Source organism: Euprymna scolopes, chromosome 10, assembly GCF_053919585.1.
Source record: "Euprymna scolopes isolate OS-2025 chromosome 10, ASM5391958v1, whole genome shotgun sequence".
NCBI lineage: Eukaryota > Metazoa > Mollusca > Cephalopoda > Sepiida > Sepiolidae > Euprymna > Euprymna scolopes.
Genome location: NC_136491.1, coordinates 13,657,418 through 13,685,154, shown reverse-complemented (window position 1 = coordinate 13,685,154; position 27,737 = coordinate 13,657,418).

Below are 27,737 nucleotides of genomic sequence, written 5' to 3'. Positions count from 1 at the left end.
GAGCAAAATATATTTTTATTATTTGGGGTAAACAGTTACATATGGTCGCTACAAATAGTCATCTGTTTCAATCAAAGAGACTTAAACAGGCGACCTGGAACCTCTTGACACAAAAAAAAAGAAAGGAAAAAGAAAACTCTATTTTTTTTCTTTTTGGTGTCGAGAGGTTTCAGGTCGCCTGATGAAGTCTCTTTGACTGAAACAGATGGCTACTTGTAGCGACCATATGTAACTGTTTTCCCCAAATAATATATATATATATATATATATGTATATATATATATATATATCAGAACGAGTTCGTTCAAAAAAAAAAAAAGAAGATTAACAGTTAAACATCTAAAACTATTTATAAAAATTGTTTAGCAAAACCCTAGCTTAAGCTCATGTATACGGCTGGTTTTGTGCTTATTTGATCTAATTTATTGATATCGTGACAATTTAATGTTATTAAAATAAAAATGGCCTGTCAAGAAATATCTTCAAATTAAAGTGGACATATGTCTTTTAGATGTGATTCCTATTCGTTTACTCTTCTCTATTACACCTGAAATATTTTTTACCAATACACGATATAAATAATTTATATTATCCACTATAAAAATAATTTATACCATACACATAGCATAGGCTAGACTCTAGGACCCAAGTGCGTGTATTCAGTGATTTCATATTTACTTCGTAATTGATTGGTGTCTTTAATTTCAGCTTGGCTACATGTCTCTTTAATATCACATTCTCTGACACGTTTCCGACTCGTCTTCCAGTTTGTTAGGACGAGCAACCCAAACATGTTGACCTATTTCTGATCACGGTATTCAGAGATTCTATAACAAATGCCCATTGTTCTCTCGGTAATGTTGACCATGCTGAGATAGTGGTAGACATCGCCCTAAACTTATAACTCAAAATGAAAAGGTACTACAAGAAGACTAACTAGCAAGTCATCGGGGATCAAATCAGAAGAGCTACATGGTGAAGTATCTTTCCTCCACTTGCCGAACAGTACGCAAATGCAGCATAGTACCCCTCTTCCCAATGGTTTATTTCTATCTGCGCAGATTTAATTGCTCAAAGACAGCAGGCCTATCGCAGATTTATCAGACATAAGTTTAGTACAAATTGACAAATATTTACAGAAACTAGAAACAATTATAATAGTCGCAGCTAGGAGATGACATGCAGAAACTCACAGGAAACGTATTGAAACGCGGAAATTAGGAACTCGTGATTTCCAGAAAATTTAAACAATGGTCAATCAGCAATTCCTGTTCTACCCAACACCCTTTAATCTGAAGAAACGCCAGGCATTATCTCCGAATGAACTTGCTCGTACGTCTGTTTGCCTCTAACTTTATTTTCTGCCAACAAACCACTACCTTCTTGATTTTCCTTTGCGGTAATATACCACACTCGATGATCTGAAAATCATTTTTTCTCAAGTTCATGATATCATTAAAAAAAGCTAAACACTTCAAAGGTATGCGGACTTGATCTCATCCTGGCTATAAAGACTTGTTCCTCGGAGATTTCTTCGCGTTTCTCTAAACTCTAACAATCTTGCTTTCCTGACTGCTTGTAAACTGCTTCAATGGTACAAGTTTACAATAATTCTGGCGATCGACCACTAAGTTATTGCCTCATTAGCACCCTCTCTTTTTTTCGCTCAACTTTTTAGCATTTAATCTATCAAGCATAGTCAGCAACCTAATAGATAATAAACTTTATTTCCTACCTACACTATGGATATAGGCAAACCCGGCTAACTGCAGATTTTATAATTGTAATTTCTGAACGTATATATCATGCACTAGATAAGGCACGGGAGGCTAGAACATTAGCTCTAGATATATCCAATGTTTTTTTTTTTTTTTTTTTTTTTTTTACACAGTGATCACCACTTATCAAGGCCCGGAAGCCACTCAGGGATAAGGGTTATTGTAAGTACATCACGTTAGTGAGGAGATTTTATGAAGTGTTTAATTAGGGGGGCGGTTCATTAGGAATTTGTTAACATTAGACTTGAAGACATCCAAGTTGTAGTCCGGAGGGAAGCAGGCAGACGGAACAGAGTTCCACAGGCGTGCAGTTCTAAGAAAGAAGCTTTGCTCATGAAATCCGCGTTTTGATTTAGGCACAGATATAGAGTGGGGGAAATTTTTCACAGTGGATTCAGCTAGACGGGTGTTTTTCGTGAAAGATTGGCGAGGGGGGACCAGGGATTGGAGTTCAGACGAGCACCTGCCATGAAAATAACGATAAAACAAGGATAGGCTCGCAACGTCTCTTCTGTGGGAGACGGGTTGCAGGGTAGAGTAAAGGGCATCCCCCACTAAACCACGAAGTCTATTTTGTACTCTGTCAAGGCATGATAGGCTGTTTTTGGCAGCTCCTGCCCAGATATGGCAACAGTATTCCATCCTTGGCCCTCTTGGCTTTTATATAGATAGAGAATTTCATCAGTAGTGAGATATCTTCTGGAGCGGTAGAAGGATCCCACCATCTTTCCTGCGACCTTGGCCACAGACTTGATGTACGTGTTCCATTTCAGATCAGGAGTAACGGTCAAACCCAGAAGCTTGTCAAAACACGGGGCCTCACCCAGACGAGAGCCATCCATCACAATTGATGCCAGCTGGGGATCAGAGCGTTGATGATGTAAGGATAGGAGTTTGGTTTTGGATGCATTAAAGGTAACTAGCCACATCTTCCCCCACTGAACCACGCGCTCGAGATCAGAGGAGAGAGAATCCGAGAGAACTTCGTCATTTACAGCCTTTGATGTGTTGCCGTAGATGGTCGTGTCATCAGCATAGATGTCAACGAATGATTTAAGTATGTGTTTAGGGAGGTCATTGATGTAGATCAGGAAGAGAGTTGGGCCCAGGATTGACCCCTGAGGGACTCCAGCATTTATATTGCAGGCCTCCGATTTTTGTCCATCTACCACTACTCTTATGAGCCTATCAGAGAGAAATGTTTTTGACAGGGTATGAAACGATGGCCTTCTCATTTAAATTTTAATCATATGGTATTACTGGATAAATACTTAAAATAATTAAGTCTTTCTTAGAGAAGAGAAAAATCCATGTTGTCTTCGATAATCGTACGTTAAAACAAACAAACAAACAAACAAACAAACAAGCACACACACACAACGATATAATTTCTGATGTGTCCCAAAGGTCGATCCTTGGATATTTATTATTCCTCTTATTCATAACCGACCTCCCTGATTAAATAGTCTCCGAGATGGGTATATTTGCTGATGACACCACGCTCGATAATAGGCCATGGCAAAGGCTAAAACCTTAGAGGAAACCCACAGTCTGTACTAGAATGAGGATATAAATAGATGTAACATTCAATGCTGCCAATAGTAAGCTTCTTACTCTTAATAATTACAAGCAACATGCTCAACCACTGGTAAGCATGGCTAATGATACAGCATTTAAAAGTTTTTGATTCAGACTGCTCGACTTAAGGTTCAAATTGAACATAAATTAAATATATTGAGGGCATTGCCAAGACTGCTGCGAAAAAGTTGAACTTTCTCAACCGTTCTAGACAATCACTTACACTTGAAAGTGTCTTGTATTTCTAGAAGGCCACCATTCGCCATTTGCCACATTGGGCTAGTGCATCTACTACTGGTCTTTCACTACTAGACAAGGTTCCGAACAGAATGGCAAACCTAACAGATCCCGCTCTCTCTACCAGACGCCAAACACTGTCCGATCGACGAAATGTTGCATTTCCTTATCAAGAGATGTCGAAGCGACTACCATCCAGTATGAGCTTTGCCACTGTCACAGGTCTCGAACGAACAACACCTGCGCCCTTCTGTTTGCGTTGGTAGAATAAGTCATTATAAGACAATAACAAAGATGCTATTTGAACACTGAATGAAGACTTTCCAGCAGGCTCGCAACTCCCCCAGGAAAATGGATAACACTTAACCAGGCCAGAAGTAAGATTGCTAAAACACTGAACAACCTACACAAGTAGGGCTTTGTACAAGATGATTGATATCCCTGTGACGCCGGCATGCAGACTATCGCAAACATTCTTACAGACTTTCTCCCCAAACGAAGCATGCACCGACGTGGAACTGATAGATGCCGCGCACACTGCTCGATTATGGACTTCGAGATAGAATGAAGCGTTCCGATGATCATGACGATCAAAATTGTGATAAGAATTCTAAACAAATTGTTTAATATCATGATATTTGGACTTTAATCATCGTACAGTAATATATAATTGTTACAGAAGTATTCCGTGCAAGGAATTAATTTTACCCGCCATGTGACAGATATTCTGGCAGTATGTCAACGAAAATTATGGGAATTGAAATGGGAATATAAAGATTTTGGAACAGGTTTAGGTATCAAACATTTAAGTATTATTTCTTTTCGTTCTATTATATTCAACCGATGGCAAACGGAGAAGAAATAAAATAAAGAGAGGGAGGAAGAAAATACTGATTAAAAGAAGAGAAAAAAATGACAAATAGAAAAAAGAGAAAGTGGTAAAAAAGAGACAGGGGGAAAGGGAAGAAAAGAAGACATGTTTTAGAGAAAACCATTGTTAAGAGCAATATAGAGTATTGTCGTCTTATCCTGGCATAGAAGGGGGGCAAACGTTAATAAGTGAGGCACGTGGAGGGTAGGACAAATACAGTGATGATTGGCAAACGATCCTTGACACATTGGAGAAAAGCCACCATTCATACATGCATAGAATACTGTTGCCAGATTCGGGCTGGTGCATCTCTTACTAATCCCACACCCTTAGGCAGGTTCCAGAAAAGAGTTTCCAGCCTAAATTCTCTCACACTGTACACTAAACAATAAGTCCTGTCTCATGACCACAATGGTGTATCCCCGCAGCTATTTTACAAACATTCTATTGAGATATGCCATGACAGACTCGTAGCACTCTTGCCCATTGCGACGAAAATACCCCTACTAATCCGAAAAGCAGAAAAATACCACCCTTTCACATAAGAGATCCATAGAAACTGGAAATATTTATGCCTTTATAGCATACTCTCCGCAAACTGCTAGATTTAGGAATTCCCTTCCTGCTACTGGAATCCTTTAGTGTACAACATGCAAATGTTTAAATGTAATGTGAATAGGCATCGCGATCTCAACTATCAAAATAGTGCGCTGTAGATGTTGGCCCAAATAGTAGCTTCTTACATCCAAATAGAACCACGCTTTGTTTGGGTGTTACTAAGACTAAACGAAAAGTTCAACAATAATTGGTTTAGATTGGACTTAAAAACGATTACGTTGTACTCAGCTTGAAACCAGACCAGACCAGACAGGAGTTCTGTGAAAATCAAAACTGTGTTGATCAAAAGACGGACAATAATGTTGTGATGTCACAAGATTATCCTTAAATTTTAGAGATAGTGTGGCACTATTTCTTTGTGCCACTGTTTCTAGCACACTCTGCAGCATGGACCAGTGGTAAGTTGGCCATGAGCGTAGAGATACAAAGAAATCCCTTCCCATAATTCCCTTGCTATCTTTCTGTCTCTTTCCTGCACGACCACCATGATGTGAGGACGCATATTCTGTCTCTCCGTAAATGAGGGGGCCACCCCCTCCGTCAACACTAGTTAGGGTAGGTTAGTTAGCTTTGAAAAGCCTATTGTCCAGTTTTAATTGTAAAAATTAATTGTAATATGTATTGTAATATATATTTTGTAAAATAAAATAGTTGGTTATACCTTATGAATATTACAATTTTGTCGCGTGTCGTCTTCCTTGTGTCTGCCATGAATGCCTTCATAAATGTCTCCATGCATGTCTAGTCGAAAGGCGGCCCTGAGGTCAAAGAGGTGAAGGTTCCCACCAGAATGCCACCAGGGTGAAGAGATCATCTTGAGAAAGGAAAGGAGCCACACCCAGATCCAACATCTCAGGTATAATTTTCTTCTTGCTACACAGACCCTAATGACTGGCCCATCTTCATATCTTCACGAGACCGCTTTAAGACATTTACTATAACACGTCTGTCGGTCACACCTCAGTGACCGGCTGATAGTGGTCTAATAGTATATTACTAAGATTGGTATATTTCATTAAAAAAAAATGATTACATTTTCATCGCAAACAAGGTACATTGCCACTTTGATATAAGGGCTACTATCAATGACATAATCTACAGGGGTACTATGTGGGGAGTTGGGCAGCAAGATGTCGGTTCACGTTACACTTGAACTTCTGCATGTCAGTGCAGTTGGGGAAGCAGGAACCTGGAAAGGAATTCAAAAGTCTAGCGGTTCTGGGGAAGAAACTATTGGAGTAGAAGGCTTTTTTGCATCCAGGGATATCTACTGTGAAGGGGTGGGATTTAGCTGCTTGTCGGGTTTGTCGGGAGTATTTACGTAGACGGAGTACATGTGCTTGCAGTTCGTCGGAGCATTCACCGTTAAAGTACTTGTAGAACAGGCAGAGGGATGCTACATTTCATCGATGGGAGAGAGGCTGAAGCTTATATGACAGTTCAGGTTGCCGACTCTCTTTTGAACCTTGTTTAAGAGCGAGAGACTAGTAGCAGACGCACTAGCCCAAATATGACAACAATACTCCATACATGGGCGAATGGTGGCCTTATAGAGGTACAGGATACTTTCGGGCGTCAGTAGATTTCTAGCACGATAGAGAGAACCTACCTTCTTCGCAGCGGTCCTGTGTTAACGTATGATCTTATTTTCCTGAGAAGACCTTCATGACATACACTGTCAAAAGCCTTAGATATATCTAGAGCTACAGCTATACCCTTCCTGCTTTGTCCAGTGAATTGTATATACTTCAGATATGACACTAGGATATCTGCTGTTGAACGGGCTTGCCTAAATTGATATTGTTGGTTGGTCAAAAGTTAAACATCTGTAAGGTGATGGACTAGCTTTGTTAATAATGGACTCAAATATTTTGGCGAAAAGTGGGAGGAGGCTAATGGAACGAGAATTTAATAGGTCAGTTCTTTCGCCAGAAGTCTTGGAAACTGGTACCACAGAAGGAGTTTTCCAGCAGGCAGGAAAGCAAGATTCATTAAGGAATTTGTTGTAATGTTTGGAAAGTACTGGTACTACTTCAGCGGAACAGTTCTTTAATAGCACAGCCGGGATGAGTCAGGTCCACATGTTTTTGAAGTGTCAAGATTAGCATGCACCTGAGCAGGGGTAATTTTCAGATCGTCTAGTGTGGCGTTTGTCCCCAAAGGAAAGAGGGAGGAGTGGTTAGAAGGGTCCAGTGTTGAGTTTGAAGTAAGCCGACTGGCAAGCGTGTTAGCCATCTCGGTTGCTGGGAAAACAACCTCATGATTGTTGGATAGTCGGGGAATTGTTGATTGCCCACTATTTACTACACTGTTGTAGATTTTCCAGAAGTCACGAGTTCCTAATTTCTGTGCTTCGATGCGTTATTTTGTTGTTTCAGTAAATTACCGGAAATTAGCTGTCTCTATTTCTTTCTTACAGTTACTTCTAGCTTCTATATACTTCTGTCTGTTTGAACTGGACTTATGTAGGTTAAATCTGCGGTACGCATGCTGCCTTTGCATAATAGCAGCTGCACAAGTAGAAGTAAACCATTGGGGAGAGTTGGGCTTGCTATAAAATTTCCGCGTGGGAACATGTGCTTCAATTGCCGTTTTGAACCATTCAGTGGTCTCATTTGCGCACTGTTCAGCAGGAAGTGAAAAGATATTTCTCCATGGCGCGTCTCTAATGAGATCCCTGATGGCTTCCCAGTAAGCCTTTATAATATCTCGTTGTTTTGAGCAATGGCTCTTCGGTTTTGGGTCTAGAGTTTAGGGCGATTTCAACCATTATCACTGCATGATCAGCGTTCCCAAGTGAGCTGTGGGCATTCGTAACACAATCATTGGGAGCTATGGTCAGATACAGATCTTGAATTGATGCGTGTTGTTCTTGCTGGTTAGGGAAACGGGCTGGAAAATTAACCATTTGTGATAGGGGATGAGGTATAGAGAAGCTATTTGTTATGCTACTAGCTGCGTTAGTGTAAGTAGAAAATCTAAGCCAGTTGCTGTTGTGGACATTGAATCACCAAATACATGCACTTGCGCGCTAGTGTCGGGGGGGGGAATGCGGTATCTATGCTGTCAGAGACTTTGTTTATTAGGGTACAGTTCTGGGTAGAGGGAGAGCTGTAGAGGAAATAAAAGTAATTAATGTTATGTTGCATGTTAAGTCTAAACACATAAAGGCCTGGTCGTCCCATTCTAGTTTTGTTTCTATAGTAAGAGGAGGGTGTTTTGTCAACCAGGCACTATAATATTGTGAACTCCAAGTTCAAGTCGCAAAAACTTGAAAGATAAATATGACTTTTTGCTTTATTTCATTTGGTTGATAAATTATAAGAAAATTACGTTTGATTAATAAATTAGAATAACAAGAAAAATGAATATAGATGTATGGGATTCAAAGCTTGAAGCAGGATTACATACGGTTCCCATCTATTTATCGAAACCTTCGAAAGGTTCCCTTATTAATTTTAAATTGAAAAATTATTACTAAAGTTTGAGGTTTGATCACTCTCATCCAAGAAGTAAAGCGTATATTTACCTTATCTCTTCCAATATATATATATATATGTGTGTGTGTGTGTGTGTGTGTGTACATACACACATATATACATATACATACACTTACATACATACACTAACACGCATATCTATATATCTATAAAAGTGAAAGTGTCTGTGTGTGTATATCTGTGTGTCTGTGTGTGTACATTTCCCTACGCAATAACTCTGTCGATTTTAAGTCTACAGGCTCGAAATTTGATATACAGGGTACTGAGATTTGAGAAAATCGATGTGATCGGTTGTCGGCCAGAAATTTGGCGATTAAGGGTCAAAGTTCAACGATTTGACCTTTGAGTATTCTACCAAACTCCTCCGAAAAATTTGGGGCGAAACACTTGAAATTTTAGATATAGGTTCATTGGGCATGGATCTAACTTAAAAACTTAATTTGAGCCCCAAACAATAAATTTTAAGAGGTCATAATAGGGGTCAAAGTTAAAAAAAAAGAGACCACTTTTTTTTTTCTCAACATACATCTCCAAATACCCGGGCAACGCCGGGCACCCATGCTAGTATATATATATATATATATATATATATATATATATATATATATATATATATATATATAACGCTCAATTTTCATATCACCTGAGAGCCGCCTTTACTTTTTTGTTTTTATAAAGACCTATGCCTTTATGCTGTGGGGTCCAGTTTACTCTCTTGCAAGAGGGATCAAGCCAGAAAAAGTTGTGAGCAAATTGATTTACCTAATCTTCGGAGACTTATTTCGCAGTACTTCTGCAGACTAATAGCCTGCGGTTTGCTTTAGCAAAAAATTGATGAGTAAATAACTTACTAACGCATTTCGGAAATGTGGTGCTTCTTTTACTGGTGAGAAATTGCTGGTTCCTCTCTTTTCCAAAACTGTTAATGATTAACTGGCCATAAAGATTGCAAAGAAATTTCAGAGAGGTGAATTCATAAAAACCCAACGGTAGTTATAAGAAAATAAAGGCAAATAGGAGAATACGTGTCACATGACGGGTAAAATTTATTCACTTAAGAAAACCGTTTTGTATAAATCTTATATTTTCTTCTGGAGATTAAAATCAATGTATAATGCTAATAAACCTTATATTTAGAATACTTATAATAATTTTCATAAAAATTTCTATGATTGTTTTTTTTATTCTAGAAAAGCTCTTAAACTTAAAGCTTAAGCTTGAGACGTCTTAAGAATAAATTAAAGAACCTTGTTTAATTGTTTTTTTAAATTAACACGGATCTAATTAAATGCATATCTGAAATATTTGAATTTTCTGCTAAAAACATGTAAATTACACGAAAGAACTTGAAATATAGTGAATATTATTTAATACATGTCTAAACAAATGATTAAAATTTCAACAAAATAAAAGAAATCCAATTTTGACGAAAGGCTTAATCTCACCTTTTTCAAAAATTTTGGAAACTAAATTAAACAAAATATAGTCCACATTATCTACATTTACACCTAACCACTCTGTTCCAAAAATTTATACAATCCGTTCAACAGCAGCTATCTTTAACTGTAGTTTCTGAACGTATATACCGTTCACTGGACAAAGCAGGAGAGGGTAGAGCGGTAGCCCTTGATATATCTAAGGCTTTTGACAGGGTACGGTACGATGGTCTTCTAAAGAAAATTAGATCATATGGTATCACTGGAAGAATACACGATATAATTAAATCCTTCTTACGTAAGAGAAAAATCCAAGTTGTCCTCGACGGTTGTACATCTAAACAATATGATATAAATGCAGGAGTACCTCAGGGGTCTATCCTTGGACCGTTATTGTTCCTGATATTCATAAATGACCTCCATGATAAAAATTGTTTCGGAGATGGGTATATTTGCCGATGACACCACCCTCTATAACAGGCATGAGGGGAAAACAAACACATATCTGAGGAAATGGCAGAATAACTAGAGGATGTCCTCCAATCTGCAGTAGAATAGGGACAAAAATGGATGGTCACATTCAATGCTGCCAAGACTAAGCTTGTTTCCTTCAATGATTACAAGAAACCTTTTCTACCACCAATAGCAATGGCTAAGAACACACTGTCTGAAAATTCTTCCTTTAAACTCCTTGGCCTAACGTTTACAGGGAACATGAGCTGGAATATATACATTGAGAGCATTGCTAAGACTGCTACAAGAAGGTGGACTCTCTCTACCGTGCCAGACAATTACTTACACCTGAAAGTATCCTGTACCTCTATAACGCCACCATTCGCCCATGTATGGAGTACTGCTGTCACATTTGGGCTAGTGCATCTGCTGCTTATCTCTCACTCCTGGACAGGATTATAAAGAGAATTGCCAACCTAATCAGTTCTGAACTGTCATCAAAGCTTCAGCCTCTATCCCATCGACGAAATGTTGCATCCCTCTGCCTGTTCTACAAATACTTTAATGGTGGCTGCTCTGACGAACTGCAAGCACTTGTACCTCCTCGACGTGACTACCCCCGACGGAACCGACAAGCAGCTAAATCCCACACTTTACAATATATATCCCTACGTGTAAGAAAGCCTTTTACTCCAATAGTTTTTTTCCCCAGAACTGCAAGTCTTTGGTACTCACTTCCAGGATACAGCTGTCCCAACTGTATTGATATGCAGAAGTTCAAGTGTAATGTGAACAAATATCTTTCTACTTATCTCCCTTCATAATGACCCCTAAATTGTCCCCGGTAGTAGTCCCCTACTTCAAAGTGGCATTGCCTTGTTTGGGGTGAAGATTGACTAAAAAAAATAAATAAAAAATACACATAGATTAATTTGTTTAGGGATAAATCATATAATAAACTATGTCAACATATGCACATACGTACGGTTCTAAAGAGATAAAACGTGTTTGCTCAGCTCTTCGAGAATGTCCTATTGTTTGAATTAAATATTTATATGTCCCTTTAAATTAAATACTGATACGTCTCTTCTGAATTAAATATTTATATGCCTTTTTTGAATTAAATATTTATACATCTTCTTTGAATTAAATATTTATATTTCGCCTTTGAATTAAATATTTATATGTCTCTTATAATTGAACTTACAAAAACATCATTATAAGTTTATATTCATTTTTACGTTAAAAATTTGGTTTACAGAATTCTCGTTTCTATTTACTACTATGAAGTGTTTTCGGCATTGACTTCATTAAACTAGTTTTGATATTAAAGTGCGTTCCGGTAATATGATGACCTCCAATTACGAGCACTCCATCCGTATTTTTGGCTCACATCTAGCAATATCCAAGAAATGACTCTCAGGGAGTAACAATTGCTACAGGCCCTGTCGGTGGGGCATTAGAATATGCGGACTGCCCCCCTGCAGAGGGTAGAAGTCCCTCAATGGGGGTCCTGAATATGACCTTAAACAATATCCAGTGGTGAGGCCCCAGCTTGTGGGCTTTAGGGAGTGTGGAGCCACCCTTTAATTACCATTGCTCCCAGGTCCACTCTGACCCGGGGTGGCAGTACCTGTTAGGGTCCCAACTATGGGTTGAATAGAAACCGACGTGAAAACAACAAATATAGTCTATTAAAAAAAAAATCTTCAAAATCTTTGGATTCGGCATTAAATAACCCGAAAAAGGGTTGATATGCCGTAAAACAAAAACAACCAACCAACCAATAATTGCTACAATGGATATCAAAACTGATTGTGTAATAGAATGTTGGGGTTAAATTAAGCCTAAACTAATCCATTCAAGCAAACTATTGATCTAACCTTGTTATGTGTTAAATAGAATATTGAAATTATTCTTCAAATCTAACAATTTTTCTGCCGATATAATTTTGTTACTTTTTCTGTTTTTAAACTTTACACTTGCATCGATTTACCTTGATGTCAATGGAACAGTAATGCGGGCCTACAATAGTTCAAAGTTATTTTTGGATTTATGTCTAAATTGTGTGTAAAAGAAAAACATACTTGGAGTAAATAATCTTTCCTAATCGATAATAAATATAGACAACAAGACACAAGTGTCAGCCGAGCCTCTAACACAAATATACACACGGAAACAAAACACTCTCAATACACCAAGTTAACAAAATCCTCAAGAGACATTATGTCAAATATTATTAGCAGGCCATCCGATATTGCCCCGTCGTAAAATACGCTTAAATATGATATTTTCATTTCTGCAGATTTCTTCTTATTAGATTTATTATCATAAATTGTCTATTGATTATGATATTGTACCTAATATATAGTAGTGATTTCTAAAGTAAATACTGACTTGGATGCCATCAGCCCCAATGGAACAAACACATTTAGTGCTTTGAAATTAGTTGTTACTGTTTGAGCTATCGTAAGATTGCTAAGAAAAAACTAACCATGAACCAACTTCAATGTATTAATACGTGTTAAATTCCATTTTTCCGATTTTGCCCTTTAACAGCTATTTTTACCGTCTTTCACTCTCTCTCACACGCACACACACACACACACATATATATATCGTCATATAATGATTAGATCACTATGAAAGACGTAAAAAAAGAATTGAAAAAATAAATGTTCAAATTCAACAGCATTTCTCGCGGTTAATGGTATCCGAATGGATAAGGTCCTTGCATCTGACTTCTGTCGCCGGGATCGAATCTATCAACTGGTGTTAATCGTGACACCATGCACTGATGATTCCCGAAAGGATTAAAAACTAGTGTCTGTAGGTATTTAATAACTTTTATAGAAAATGATTATGTCAACCTCTTTGAGAAACTCGTTTCTCATCGTTGAACGCTTTCAGTAGAATCTAGCTCTAATTTGCAGATCGTCATATAATGATTAGATCACTCTGACAGACGTAAAAAAGCATTTAAACTAATAAATGTTAAAATTCAACAGCATTTCTCGCGGTTAACGGAAGCCGAATAGATAAGGTCGTCGCTAATGAAGCCAGGTGGCTTCTGTTGCCAGGTTCGGATCTATCTACTGGTGTTAATTCTGACACCCTGTACTAATGTTTCTCGTAAGGATGAAATACTAGCGTTTGTAAGTATTCAATAATTATTATTGTAAATAATAATATATATATATTAATTTTTTTCAAGAAATCAGCCACAACTTAATTAGACGCTCCGGATATTTCCACATCACTAATCGTGCAAAACAAATTGTCTGCATAACAAGATACATCTCACTTGGCTGTCCCGGATGTTTGGAAAGGTGAACATCCTTCTTTGCCTGCACGGAAACGACACATGACTATTCGATGCTTGAATCGGCGCCAGTGTCCGTTATTATAGGGTCAATTCTCGAGTCATTTCGCACCTAATCCTGAGAAAATCCTTCCCTTATTTTCCCGGATGTAAAAACCCCCAAAAAACAAACATTCATTGTATTTGATGAATTGTATATAACATTGGCCAAAATGTTCTAACTGTTCTTACCTTATTTGAGTGCGCTTATTTCTAAAAATGTTTGTCACGTTTTTTGTTAATCGAGTGTAGATTTTCAGCTATACTACACTGCGTATCAAGTTTACATATTTTTTTTATATTTAAGGAACGAGTCAATAAAAATCCATGAAACTTTGAGAAAGTGCTTAAAATATTATTCAGCAACTCCAATCAGAAAATAAAAGTAATTAAAGCAGTATTAGCGAAACTATGGCAGAAGATGAGAAAACCTGTTGATTTGAGTGTCTCAAGTTATTAACGAGCTGGGGGAAAACACAATATAGCCATATCTTGTTTATTGAAATAATTTTCAAACATTAAATGAATTATGCTAAGAACTAAATAACTATATAGCAATTTCTACGTTGGCATAATTAGTAGGGGATATGTGATGCTCTTTTATAAATAATTTGTAAAAGACTTTGGTCCACAGAATTAATCAAATTTCTGATTTCATCAACAGTTACTCTTCGCGATACCTCTTAGGGATCATCCCACATCTCATAGAGGAGTCGCTTCATTATACTTCAAAGGTTCTCAATTGGTTTACATCTGGTGGATTCGCAGGTCACTCGATCTCTTTTGTTTGCTGCATTAGTCCGCATAAAAATAATAGTTCTTCTTAACGTCAACCGTTGCTTCTTCAGCCATTGTTGAAAGTGCTCCTTCAGAAAAGCTATGTAAGCATTTGACGTCATTTTTACGCCTTCTAGGACTCTCCATGGAACAACTTTAAGTACCTCTGATAATCCCAACCAAAATCATTATCGCACCACCACCATGTTAGCACCTTAAACGCTGATGACGATGTCGTCCATCTAGGACCCATCCCTAACTCCAGCCATCTGGGCCATCAACAGTGACACGCACTTGATCCGTGAACAAAATTTTTGAAAAATCCGTTTTCATGTTGTCCTCTGTCCATTTCACTCGGTTTTGTATGTGATGTTGCTTTAATGGAGGCTTTTTCACTGGCTTAACAAACTTTTCCACTTCTTTCAGAAGGCGACATCGAGTACTTTTTGTGACATTCCTCAATCCGGCTTGGTCAAAGACTTCTCAACTTGTCTGCCCAGGGTTCTTAACGACTTCACGTTTAATTTGGTGTAGAGAACGATGTGAAACAACTCTAGATAGATTTACATTTATCATCTCTCTTATGTACCTTTGTAGGGCCCTTGACAAAGTTCTTCACAGTTTGATGGTACCTTCCTATCATTTCCGATATTTCGATGGTAGTTTTACCTTTTGCTAGCTGCTCTGTAATAGCACTCATTTCAGAACTACTGAAACCACCTTTACGACCCATTTTATTGACAAAACAAACTGCCTTGTTAATAATTTGACACACCTCAAATACCGTGGATTCAGCAATTACGATGGCAAGTTGTTTACATTGCGCAGAACAGTACGAAAATTTCACAGTACGCGCAACTCAGCATTGCCAAGGTTTCCGAAGCTTTTGATACGAAACTCCCGGTAAGTTTCTGGAACTGGTAAAAATGTTATCCTGTTAATAATTTGAAACGCAGTGTATACCCCCATCTGTAGAAAGCCGTTAGCTACAATAAAAACAGGCAAATCGAATATGCAATATTTTTATGTAACTTTAGGATACATATTCATGAACGCATACCAAAATATTCACAATAAAATTTGAAGGTGCAAAAAATGCCAATCCTAAACATTATCATACATGAATTAATGTTTTACTTCTTTTCTATAACAGATGGCTCTGGCTTCATGGCATTCGATAGACCAACAGTAGTCTGCAAGCATGGTGGTAGCACATCGACCTTGATAGCGAACTTACATATCGCTGATATCTTGATAGAAACGTTCCTCTTGCTCGGCGCTTACATCATCTAGAATTTCTGGTAAACGGGCATGATGACTCTGCAAAAAAAAAATGTAACACAGTTGATGGAGACTTATGGATAATCTCTCCACAAGCTTTTTCTAGTTAAACGCCTTTATTTTTCCTTGGAAGAAGTTTACTACATTCGTAAGCACTTTCCAGATCCTCAGTTCTACAGGATTCATAAAATTACAGAAATTTGTGTCGTTCATTATATTTCGAATCTAAGGTTTACAAAAATCTCGAGCTTTTAATTTCTCTATGATTAGGCTTGTAAATTTCATGAAAATATATTTGAAACAGTCGCCATCTTTTTCAACAGTCTTCAGAACAGTTTTATGATGCCAAGCTTTACATAAAGCGGAGAAAACACAATTTTTGAACGTTCCACGAAAGAAGAAGCCTGAACATTGAGAGAAGCAGGAATCGATTCACTGTGCACAGGCCAATATGTTTTAGCCCGGTTATCTCACAAACACAAGAAGCAATGGAAATTTTGTGTAGCCAATTTATAGCCCAAGGAGAAACTCAACAATTTAAAAATCGACATATTGGTACTGTGTGCATGAAATTTTTTCCAGAACAAACTTGATTTTATCATATTTCTCTTTGATGGACATTGAATGGCCTAAAGAAACTGATCCATATTGCCATCGTTAAAAAGTACATAGTTTAAACTGTTTTGGGAACTGTCTATAAAAAGGTGCCAATTCGAAAAATAATAATGTTCGACACAAAGCAGCAGACCAGCAATGTCGTTGCAATATATTATGTTGTTTTCCTGAGTGAAATATGGCAAGAATTGAATATGTCATTTTCTATAGAAGGTTATGCAAGTTAAAAGAGGGTAAAAGTTCAGAAAATTATTTGGAAAGTTGAGATCTCTAGATAAATCATTAATTTCTCCTTGAGATAAAACGCTGTGATAGTGTAGAAGAAGGGTCCCGTCCCCATGTGTATAATGGTGAATGGATGTATTTAATGGTAGAGGAATTGAAAAGACGAAAGATCGCATAATGAAGACGAAAATAAACCGTTATATATCAACGAAACAAATGCAATTTATTTGCATAAATATACAGGAAAGAGTGATGGAAAGAATGAGAGTTCATTAAGAGATAAGTAACGTTACTTGCGGTTGACTGGCTAGTCAGGAACGCGGTGGTGGCTCATGGCTCCCACCGGAGCGGTGTTTGTCACATCTTGATTGGTCGAGCGTTCAGCGGAAAAGAGAGTGAAATATGAGAAAAAGGAAGTGACGTAGGTAGGTCGCTCTTCTGAGTTAAAGGGCGATAATCGAGTTAGGCTGAGAGTGTTCAACTCACACACATCTGAAAGAGTAACGTCATCATGGGCAGTGGACAAAACAGAACCTTGGTTTTCTTCAGAACCAAGCAATTCTAATTCGAGCAAGCCTTTAAACACTGTAACAGGAATTTAATTTAATCGTGGAATTGGCCTAATTGCAAACTTGAGGTTTGGATAAACCAACGAATTTCTCTTCTTTCTATTGTTTCCTTTTCTTTTGTACTGCACAGAAATAGCAGTGATCGAACGGTTTTTCAGTCACGTCAAACCATTGAAATCACAAAGCGAAGCGACTTTTTTTCCTTGTTTGTCTACTTTAAAAAATGCTTAACATATTATTACCAATTATATAGCTCATTGTGTAGCAAAGTGGATGTTTATTTTAAAGTTTGTGATATTATAATCAATAAATATACATAACAATAACAACCTACAACTGTAATTATAAAGCTAGAATGTATATAGAAACACGCCTAACGTCCTGTCGTTGCACGCACATACGCTTCACCTCAGATAAATTATTTTAACTAAGAAGCGACTCTGAAAACAAGAACATTTATATTTATTGAAAGAGAAAAAAATAAAAACTGAAAGATAACAAAAAATTACAGGTATGAAAAAGTAAAAAAAAACAAAAAAACAAACGAAGTTAGAAAATAAATGAGTTAAAGAAACCGAAAAACTAAGTTTTTACATAAATGAAACATGAAATGTCAGAATTCATGAAAAAATAAACAAACACAGAAGAAAAAGTAAGTAAAACATACTTTGATTCCGGAGATAAGGATGAAAAAGGCGTACTGTGTCGCCAGTGATTGCAAAAAGGAAGTAAATACCAACCGGAAGAGGAAATTAGAAAGAAAGTAACTTTTAGTAAAAAGTAACTTAAAGTAAGATAATGGATTCAAAACAGGGCGGGAGCATGTAATTTTAAGGTAAAAACGTATAAAATAGCAAATATCTCAAAGACTTAACCTGATGAGAGAAAAATTGCCTTTTCGGAACCAGAACCCCCAAATAAGTCTTACTCAGCTAAGAAACCTTGGGCACCAAAATATGTGTAAACCAGTGTAATTAATCGATTCTCTGTTTTCATTGTGTGTTGTTATTGGACAAATCTTTACAACTTTAGTGTTATTTGCACAGAGTGTCGGTCGATGTAACTCGATGGTATGCTGTAACCCTTTTTTCAATAACAAACATGGCGACTTATTTAACAGAGCTCAGACATGCGTATAGCACAACCAGCTGTACGACAGACAAGGTGTGCAAAAGACCAGGCCGTTTACAAAGTGTCGTCACAACGAGTAAGAAGGAAAGAAAAATATGATATAAAAATTAAAAAACGTGACCTAAAATGGACATCAGTTAAACACGTGGCCCGAGAGCGACATTGAAAGACGTGTCCTAAACATGGTCGGATAGAGTACCATTTATTCTGCACGGCAAACTTTGCTAAGCCCATTGAAGTATCAGAATATCATTATAACAACAGAAAAGGCGTTATCCTATGTAAAAGAATGTCTGCTGTTACTAACTGCAAACATAGTGCGTCGAGTTTTTCTTTGTCTTTGTTTCTATTGCGAGAGTCTGCATAGCACGCATGGGTTCCAAGTATTGGCATTTAACGACTGCGTTGCACTTATACATCTGAGCATGGCCAGAGGGTACGTGGATCGGAATGTTGTCTTAATAACATTCAAGATGAGGACATAAATCAGATATCTCTGGTCCCCCCCTCGCCAATCTTTCATGAAAAACACCCGTCTAGCTGAATCCACTGTCAAACATTTTCCCCACTCTTTATCTATGCCTAAATCAACACGTAGATTCCATGAACAAAGCTTCTTTCTTAGAACTGCACGCCTATGGAACTCTGTTCCGCCTGCCTGCTTCCCACCTGACTACAACCTGGATGTCTTCAAGTCCAACGTAAACAAATTCCTGATGAACCACCCCCTTAAGTAAACACTTCATTAAATCTCCACACTAACTTACTGTACTTGCAATAACCCTTATCCCTGAGTGGCTTCCGCGCCTTGATAAGTGGTGACCACCTCGTATAAAAAAGAAGATTAATTAAAATATAAATTAGAACAATAAAATTGTCGCCCTAGAAATTACACTAAACAATTCATGTTCTGTACTGATCAAAGTTATGACAACAGAACCATTGCAAGCACTCTCCAAATGCTCCTTTTGATATTCACGAATAACAGAAGCGTATCCAAGGTGATGGTCTTTGGTGTGGTTTCAAAAGCCAAATCATGTCATGCCATATCTTCAAAGTCGGCTTGGAAGTCAACACCAATGTATACCTGGATGTTGTGAAACGTGTGGTGATCGCCTGATGCAATCAGGTGGTAGCTGGCAGACTCTGTGTGGCAGCAGGACTCGGCGCTGATCCATAAGTCTAAAGAGACCCAAGCATGGCTTCAGTAGTGGATCTATAACTTTGTACCATTCACTTACTGGCTCATGGACTCTCCCGGCCTAAACACGTTGACTACTTCGTTGGGTCATACGTCAAAAACATCACCGAAATGACCTCCCACAACACCAAAGTAAGTCTGGTCGCCACCATCCGCCCAGTATTTGCCGAGCCCCGGCCAGAGCTTGTTGAAAAAGCGTGCCCCAGTTTCGTATCGAGGCGGGAATTGAGGCTGAATGTGGCTACATTGAAAATATGTAAGGTCTACTACATAATCAAGTTACCTGAATTGACTTTTTCAATAAAAGTTTTAAAATAAAACTGTTGTGTTATTTTCTTTAGGGCGACAACTTTATCGTTACATCCTGTAATACGAAGAATTATTCGTCATCTAAACAATTCACAATTGTAACCGTTTCTCTTGCTGTATCGATGCTAAAGAACCATAAAGAATTCTCTGTTAATACGAAATCAGCAAACGATATTATTTGCTAGTACCAGCAACAAAATAAAAAAAAAGACTTTCTTTTGACCTAAAAAAAAAGAAAACATTTTAAGTGGGAAATCTGTCACGCTTTTATTCTAGTTGTTAAGAAGGATTGGTTATTTTATCAGCTGATAATTGTGCCATTTGCCGAAAGCTGTTGATTAACTGAATGTCGCAGCTTTAATTGAAGTTGTAAAACGACACCTGTTTGCGATTCCAAATCCATATTTAACGTAATTACTTTTTTATTACTTATGTGTGTGCTTAACAATGGCGTATGTTAAACTACAGACTATTAAGAAAACCGGGTAGATATGCTGATGAAGCACGTGTTCTTACAGTAAAATATAAAGGCTATATGTATACAGAGGCACTCCTAAAAAATTACTGTTTGCTATTGAATTAATAACAAACTGTTCTACTTATCATCGATTAAGCCACAAATTTGCAGGTTATGTTTTCTTGTCAAGAAAACTTTTTTTCGTATATTTAGGGAGCCAATCCAATTTGATTAAATAAGTTTAAGATAAAATGATTCCTTTCTCTTTATAAAAAAGATAACGTATATTTTGGCGTATAAGACGACCGGGAGATAAGACAAGGTACAAAATTGGAGCAAATTTTAATAAATTTATCATATGTTTATTGTATAAGACGATGGCTAAATCACAAAATCATGTTTGTTTAGCTTAGACTATAGATTGCAACAACCGGTATCTTATGGAATATTGGTGTTAAAGATGATTTTTTAAACATTAATGGTCGTCTTATACGCCGAAATATAAATATACGGTATGTATGTTTCTTTTAACTGATGAAGTGTATTTGAGTCAAATGTATATGAGATTATTACGTTTTTTTAAATTTATTTGGGGTTTAAATTTATCCGGTTGTTACTGTAAGAGATGACAGGTAATAATTTGCATTAAGTTCTTTCCACAAAAACTTAACTTAGGATAGAAGCCAACTTTGGGTGGTTCTTGTCGTAATCTCCAGTGTCTTTGTAGATAGAATGCTGATTAGATAAATATCGGAGAAACCAATATCAATAAAATAACCATTGGATTCATACGATATGATCATGATTATATGGGTATTTTTAATATATTCATTACACGTTCACTTTTTACGGCTCACATAAACACCCACTGATACAAATATAAATGCAGAGGTATATATATAATCAGTAATTTTGCAGCAGGCGTTTGTTATTTTATATTAATTGTATTCCTATTTTTCCGGGTTTGTTTGTTTTGAAATTCGTCTGCATCTGTTATTTTGCTCGGCCTCTCCGGTGACTGCCGGTCAAGCCCGAATAATAATTGACAAAAATCCCGAAGATCTGGGTCAATTCATGCAAGAGTATTAAAATTATAAGAATTTTCATTATACAGGTCTGCCGATAAAAAGAGCGCTTCTTCATTATTGTAATGAAATCGGCCATCCGAAAAGTTGATATTTAATTTGAAAAAATACATAATAACTCCTTACATTTTTCGTCAGTCACAATAAAAACCAAAGTAATATACCTAATTGTTATGTCACAATTATTTCGATCTTCACTGATTACACCAATAAATATTTTCGGCTATCTTTACGTGACACGTGACGCAAGCACAAGGGAAATAGCTAATTTTTTAAATTTCTTCGCAAACTATTTTCTTTATTAATTAATTCCTATCGCATCTTTTTTTGTAAGTTTGGGATAGTTTCATTACTGCGACATGGCAATTCAGTTGATACTATTTGTTTCATTTGAAAATCAACATTTCAATTCCCAAGGTTTGCTACAAAAACAAAGAAGAACCGATATGTTTACGAATATGTTCATTAATTATATTTGAAAGCAATATTTTTCTCCAAAAACTGTGCGAAAATACGGATAATTATTCGGATATTTATTTGAATAAAAAAAACAACAGTTTGCCAAAGAATTTCCTTTATTTTAAACCTATCTTTCAACATTTTTACATTTTTCTTCTTTTTTCTTCTTTCTGAATTATCCTAGGTCTCTCACTTTGTTGGTTTATTCTTTAAACAGTTTCGTTTTCAATTTTTCTATTGATTTTTTTTTATAAAACACTATACTTTCATACAAAATGAAAATCAGCTACATTTTTAATTCACGAGATGTTCAAGTACGTGCTCACATACATGTCTATAGTAAATGTTTCCCCTCTTTACACCTCAGGAAGAACGGGCAGTGAACGAGCATTAATCTATATAAACAAATATACTATTTTAATTTAGGATATTGTACTTCAAAATTCGCCTAACATTTGCAATAACCATTGACAAGACTCAGGGACATTTTTCTTTTACATTCCTGTGACTTATATGTAGACTATAATTGCTGTCCACATAGACAAATATATGTTGCGCGTTCTACAGTGGGAAAATCAAATAATCTACACAGAAAAATATTGTGTATCCACAAATATTAAGTAATTAAACATACGAAACATATTTTGCATTTTTCGTTTTTTATCTTCCATTTAATCAAACTTAGCAACGCGTGGCTAATTACAAGTAATACATACGCACACACACACACACGTATATATATACATATATATATATAAATATATATATATATATATGAGAGAGAGATTTGTTGTTTTTTAAACGATAAATATGGGTAAATAGTGGCTTCGCCTCGAAGCTCATTTTTTATTTATTTAGAAAGTCGGCCATCATTTGTTTGGACCTATATAAAATTTTATTTTTATTATTTTTAAAACAGTAATCTACGTACACGCGTGTTTCAAGGCAACTACCTCTCATCAGCGTAGTTTGACTATTTCTAAGAATCAAACTCCAGACCACACACACACATATATATATATATATATATATATATATATATATATATATATATATATATATGAACATATAGTTATGTATTTAATTTAACGAAATAAAATAAAAAATGTATTCATTTAATTTTTTCTCACAGCATCATTATTTTAAAGTGCCATTTATTTTTAAATAAGATAATTTACTTACATTAGAAAATTCTTTTCCTCTCTATCCGTTTCAATTTTAAAGGTTAGATACAATATATAAATAAACTGGTGATAAAATATTATTTTATTTGTAAAAATTACAATGTTGTAAGCGTTATCGTAATCTAAAAAATGGAGGTTTCCTTCTAATCCCAAAAGAATTCTTAAATTTTTTGTTTGTTCAAGTGTAAATGTTTTATTTATTTATTTATTTTTACAACACAGTCAGCACTTATCAAGGCCCGGTGGCCATTCGAGAATAAAGATTAATGAGTGTACGGTAGTCAATAGGACACTGTCGTAGTAATCCTTTGTAGTTAAAATTTGGTAAATGAGTTCATTTATAGGAGACGGCTTGTCAAGGACTTGGATACAAGTAAAGCAAGGAAAGGGAAGAGAGTTCAATAAAACTGCAGTTCTTAGAAAGAAACTTTGTTCATGGAGTCCATGTTTAGGTTTAAGCGGTGATAACGAGAGAGGAAAATTATTGATAGTGATTTAAGCTGGAGGAGTAAAAAAAAACAAAAAAAAACATACATGGATATTGGTAAAAAGAGTAATTTAGTCGTATGCTTCTTGTCTTCCCGTATATGTGCGCATTCGTGTCACCCCCGATAACCAATACATTATGATTGAGATTGAGCGCACTGTTGCTGAGATGTCATTGTAGAAATTCAGGATCTCTTGGGCTAGTGTCGACAAAAATGTTGATATCAAACTGAGTGTTAGCGAAACTCCAAAGCCAACCTAAAAGCTGGCTTCTAGCTTGGCAACGGTATTAAGAAAATCATCGTTATTCTTTTCAAATAAGAACATGTCTAATCCATTGCGAATAATAATATTTCAGCAAAATATTCATAAAATAAATACAACAAAACTGCCCCTGCTACATTACTTTTTGTAGTAATTTTAATTAGACAATGATTATTCTCCATTTCCTTACTGCAAAAAAATGCCAGCTAAAGATTGTTCTAATCGCTAGCACTATGCTGCTTTAGGTTGGTTGGTTGGTTGGTTGGTTGGTTGTTTTTGTTTTACGGCATATCAACCCTTTTCGGGTTATTTAATGCCGAATCCGGTGATTTTGAATAAAATGTTTTTAATAGAATATATTTGTTTTTTGCAAGTCAGTTTCTATTTAACCCATAGTTGGGACCCTAACAGGTACTACCACTCCGGGTCAGAGTGGATCTGGGTGCAATGGCAATTAAAGGGTGGCTCCACACTCCCGAGAGCCCGCAAGCTGGGGCCTCACCATCGGATATAGTTTAAGGTCATATCCAGGACCATGCTGCTTTAGGAGTGTATTTATCTAAAATTGTACTTTTTTTATAGACTGGACAATATAATTTGATTTTGGAACATTTCATTTTAAAATAGGTAAACCTGTAATTGTTTACCTGGGCGTATGGGTGTGAATCAGCAATGACCATTAAATATGTGTAAAAAGTAATCACCTAATACGTACATGAACTACAATAGTCTGTTGTTAAAAAGACAAAAAAAATACAGGCCTAATTATAACATGTATGGTTTGTAAAACTGGCATTTCGGCTGGTGGAAAACGACTGATGGCAGGTCACCAGTGTAAACTATGCAAAGTTATTCATTTGCCGCCTTGAAGCCGTTTTTAATGTCGACGAGGATGTTTATGATGTTATAACTACATTAATTAACAGACATCTCCATTGTTTCTTACACCAATCACTAATTGCATCCAAATTACCATGAGAACGAGGCTGATATTATCTTTGATAATTGCTGCATAGTTTGCAATTCGATATATACTGAAATGGTTTCCCTATTAACCGGTGTAGAGTAATCATCACACAGTAATTCTATATTTTTAAATCTCTCTCTCTCTCTCTCTCTCTCTCTCTCTCTCTCTCTATTCTGGAGAATCGCAAGCAGAAACACACACACACACGCATATATATATATATATATATATATATATATATATATATATACATATACACACACACACACACACACATATATATATATATATATAAGAGGCAGAGAGCATTAATTAGTAAATTTTAAAATTACTGAAAAAAATGTTATATTTGCAAAATAACTTTTTATGCCAAAGAGGGTGACACAATATCAGATATAATCTATATATATGAAATTTATAAAGTTATATATATATATATATATATATATATATACATATATATACACACACACACACATATATATATATATATATACATGGTTGATTGCAACGTCTTGTCAGGCAAGTGCCACTCCCTCAGACACTTTAAGTCTATGAGCCCAAAAATGACTTCCATCTCCACAGGACCATTTAATAGACAAATGCCTGAGTGAGTATCTATACACAGATGATGTATCTCTCTCTCTCTCTCCCTCTCGGTTCAAAATGTTGAGATCTAGCAAAAGCAAGAGCAAGATAGCCAGCAACAAGTAAAACTACAGACCAGCTTTATACGGGTACTGGTCTCCCGCTTTATGTTTTTTTGTTAAACCAGAGATTTGCTTCTCCTAGAAAGGTCGCCTTCACCATGGCTTATGGAAGCACACTCCACCCCAACACGCACATACATACACACAAACACACACGGTGCTAGTTGACGGTTGACCTCGAAAAACGGTTTATTCGCCCTTTGGAAGACTAGCCACCCTCCTCACAAAACAAGTCTGATGGGGGAACCAGTTTAGTCGCCGGTGACCCGACCATGAGACAGGTAGTACTGGTTTACATGGTACCAGTAGCATATGACATTACCTTATTTTTCTTTATGTTAATGTAGTTATATCTTGCTACGATATGTAGATAGTTTCGATCATTATTGATCTCATCAGGCAAGAAAATTGAAAATAGAAACGTTTGAAGAACATTTTGAATCTTATATATGTATATATATATATATATATGTATATATGATATATATATATGTCTGTGTGTTATATATATATATGATATATATATATATGTCTGTGTTTATATATATACTCTATGTCATTGTTTTAGTAACCCATGAAGTGTGACGAGGTTAATACAAAAGTGTTCAACGCAAAGTAGAGCAGGGTATACACTTGTTTTTTTGTTTTGTTTTTTACATAAGCAGTAATACATTACTACATTGTTATGGACATGTTTTGGTCAAGTAGTTACAAGTGACAACAGACCTCATGCTCATGACTGTGTAGCAACGTATTACTGCTTATGTAAGAACAAATAAAGAGTATATATATATATATATATATATATATATATATATATATATATATATAGTAAGTTATTAAAAAAATATGGAAATTAAACTACACAGAATATCCGCGTTCATCCACGCTAGGATTCATCAGGCTTATGTTAGCGTGGATGAACCGCGGAAAAAGTCTATGTAGCTTAATTGCCATATATATTTTATAACTTACTACCTAGGTCTACCTACGTATTGAGCACTGTTGAAGTAAATACTTAATGTTTACGCATAAATTTATACTTTCATATATTAATTTATGTGATTAAATTAAGTAATCATATATGTATATATATATATATATATATATATATATATATATATATATATATATATATATATATATACAGTGTATCTAAAAAGCAACCAAAGGTTTTTGAACTTAAATAGATTCTTATTCTTGATGATATCTTTCTATTTTTTTAATAAACATATTAACTGTTGTTAGAACCACCCTCCAAATGGACTAATCCCTCGTCCATATAAATTTTACGCCTGACGATCCCAGGCGGGGATCTAATTCCAGAGTGACTCTCCCATGTTCGGTGAATTACCTACACTGTTCGTTTGTAACCTTTACTTTGTAACTTTTCAGTTTTTAATGTAATAGATGTTTAAACTGTTCTCCTTTCTTCTGTTCTTGTTTGAGGCTACTTGCGAGCCATAACATTAACATGTGGTGAAATTACTTGAAAACAAATACAAAATTCAAACAATCTTCATTTATGAAAAGAAACATGTTTTAAATGTTGCCCATTTACAGCTTCGCATATTTGTGCTCTTTCTTAAACATTATTCGTTACAGATTGTAGAATTTTAGGATTGCGTTTAACTCCCTTATTTCGTTCTTGATGTTTTCTTTCAATGTTTGCTTTGTTTGCGGTCTGATGTTTCGAGGTCTCTATTAAACAACTCTGTCAATTTTTAGTATACAAACCCGAGATTTGATATAAGGGGTATTGAGATTTGAATAAAACTGTTTAATTCGTTTTCGACCCGAAATTTTAGACCTTTCAAATCCCTTCCAAACTCCTCCATCAATTAAGGGTCTAAACACCTGAAATTTTAGATGTAGGTTTCTTGGACACGCATCAAACTTTTTAATTTGATTTAGGTCCAAAACAATATATGTTTAGAGGTCAAATCTGGATCAAAGTATAAAAAAATTTAACTCTACAGTCCCTACCAAATTACTCAGCCAATTGTTAGTCTAAACATTTGAAATTTTACATAACGCGTTTTCAGACATAGTGCAAGCTTAATAATAGTCGTTGTTACGAGAATTTAGCTGCCAATAGTCACAGTTCAAAATATTTCACCTTATCAAACTATTCAGCTAATTATGGCTTTAAATATTTGAAATTTTACATAAACGATATTTAGAT